The sequence below is a fragment of the Sinocyclocheilus anshuiensis genome, unplaced genomic scaffold (genome assembly GCF_001515605.1).
Source record: "Sinocyclocheilus anshuiensis isolate Anshui unplaced genomic scaffold, SAMN03320099.WGS_v1.1 scaffold8144, whole genome shotgun sequence".
Taxonomy (NCBI): Eukaryota; Metazoa; Chordata; class Actinopteri; order Cypriniformes; family Cyprinidae; genus Sinocyclocheilus; species Sinocyclocheilus anshuiensis.
In genome coordinates, this window is record NW_015537044.1 from 3525 (window position 1) to 6068 (window position 2544).

The window sequence follows — 2544 nt, forward strand, 5'->3', positions numbered from 1 at the left end:
TGTGATTGGTTAGCTGGGTCAGTGTGTGCTGTGATTGGTTAGCTGGGCCAGTGTGTGCTGTGATTGGTTAGCTGGGCCAGTGTGTGCTGTGATTGGTTAGCTGGGCCAGTGTGTGCTGTGATTGGTTAGCTGGGCCAGTGTGTGTTGTGATTGGTTAGCTGGACCAGTGTGTGTTGTGTTTGGCAGCACTCGGCGCCTGGTCGGGAAATGTCACTTCCATTACCATAGCCGCCTGCGAGCTTCAGTGTAAATATTGCCTCAAAATCAAAGGCAAGTGTACAGGGTTCAATCTGATTACTATAAGGCAACACGATTCAATCTGTTTATATTGCATTGTTTTGATAAATAAAAAATGAAGTATTTGCTTAATTTTTTATCCCCCTCCTGTTGATGTATGATTCAAGGAATATTCTGTTTAACGATTCACAATAGTATAAAAACATGTTTTGCACCCAAATTACAATATGTGTTATGTCTTTACCAAGCATTAAGCTAACCACCCTTTACACAAACGTTATTACAGTAGATAAAGTCCAGTGCCAATAAAGACATAAAAAAATGATGAATAGTCTCAACTTTAGATTGGTTACTGCAACAATTTTGAACAAATTATTAATAAATGATTTGTAAAGTTGTGAAAAGGTTCACTTTCAGACACTTTTTGCCATCAAAATGACTGCTCATAAAGGTACTAATGATTAGTAAATGTTTATAATCATTTACAATTTATGAATAGTTTCCACTTTTGATTGGGTACTGCAAAAGTGGAATTTATAATCATTTACAATTGATAAATAGTTTCCACTTTACATTGGGTACTGCAAAAACATTAACAAATAATTAATAAATGATTTAAGATGTGCAAATAGGAAGTCTGCACAACAAACCAAGACCAAATATATGACCTTTACAGACTGTGACTATGAGTTAATGAATATATTAACATTAATAATTTGTGAAGTGCTTAAAATGTTTAATTAAGCTATATTTTCACAACATTTGTAAATGTAAAAAAGAGCATTAGTTAATATGTGAACTGAAGTTTAATGACATTTGTAAGCATTCAAAAGTACATTAACAAATAATCTTGTAATCGTTGTATAATTTCAGTTAAAATCATTTGTAGATTTTTAAAACACATTTAAAGTTTAATGACATTTGTAAACATTAACTTATGATCCGTTAAGCATTATATACTGTTTGTTAATGATATATTAATGAAGCTTTTAATAATTGTAAATCATCTGTCAAAATCATTTGAATTTTTTTTTCTTTTTTTATTTTTAAATGCATGATCATATGAATTGAAAGTTTGATGACATTTGTAAGTGTAGTAGCATGGCCCCTTTAAGAATGGTGCGTGGAGTGCGTGGTGGGTTGGTACGTCAGGTAATCACGTAATTATATAGACACAGGTGAGATTTCACTTCAGGTAATCACAGGTGAGATTTCACGTCAGGTAATCACGTAATTATATAGACACAGGTGAGATTTCAGTTTCCTCGTGGCATTGCACTGATGTGACCTGTTGTGTGGGTCGTGTATTTTCCTCACTCCTCTGGAAAGGTATGGTTGTTGTTTTTAAAGTCTTTTAGACAAAAATGAATTATACATTTAGAATATGGGTGTTTGGGGGGGAAACTAATTTAATTCGTATTTGGATTAATGTGATTGTTGTTTCATGTAATTTTAGATTAGTCGTGTGTGTCCAGGCATTGTTAGCGAGTATTTAAGTGTCATGCGCCTGAAAGGTACATGTTCTTTTACCTTATTTATATTCTAAAATGTTTGAGGGGAGAAATTCTAAAATGTTTGAGGGGAGAGAAGCAGAAGAAAAATGTCTTTGTTGTTTTGCAGAAGTCGCCAGCTGCTGCTTTGTTCTGGTTTATATATATTGTGGTTCCAGTTTTGGGACGCCAGATTATTGCTTGCGCACTGTTGCTTTGAAAGCCTTCAGTTCGCTATTTCCCTTGGAGACGCAAGACTGTTGCCTCTTGTTCCGTTGCCACCTGGTGGTCGGTTGCCAGTATATTGATTTGTGTTGTTCGACTGTTGCGTGTGCCTTGTTAAAGTGTGTGTGTGTGTGTGTGTGTGTGATCGCGCGCCTTTGAGTTGGATTGAAGTTTCTTTGTTTTGTTATTGTTTGGTTTGTTTATTGTATTCTTATTTGTATTATTTGGGTGTTTGTTTGAATTGTTATTGGGGTTGGTTGGGTATTATTTCTTTGTCTTGCCTTACATTGATATTGCTCAGTTAAGGGACTGAGAATTTATGGTTTATTTTTTCTTTTGTATTGTTATTCGTTGCTATTATTGTCATTGTTGTTATTTTCACTTTCATTGTTATTATTATTATTGTTGTTTTTTTTGTTAGTATAGGGGTGGCCGGTTCATTTGGTCGTACTAAACCAAAGCCATTGGGCTGGTTATATAGTGTCTCTTTGGTGCCCCATAAGCAAGGTATTTGGACATCTCCGCTACCAATGCCAATGAATGCTAGTTTGGCTTAAACCAAGTAGTTGACTTTTAAGGTGTAAAGTGCCTT

General features: G+C 34.9%; 1 long non-coding RNA gene across 1 annotated transcript; it reads left to right on the forward strand.

Annotated features, from left to right (window-relative positions):
- Positions 1 to 1462: 1462 nt before the first annotated feature.
- On the forward strand, positions 1463 to 1876 carry LOC107657185 (uncharacterized). Its single transcript, XR_001630651.1, has 3 exons — positions 1463 to 1566; positions 1694 to 1751; positions 1858 to 1876. It is a non-coding gene; the product is annotated as an uncharacterized LOC107657185 (long non-coding RNA).
- Positions 1877 to 2544: the final 668 nt, after the last annotated feature.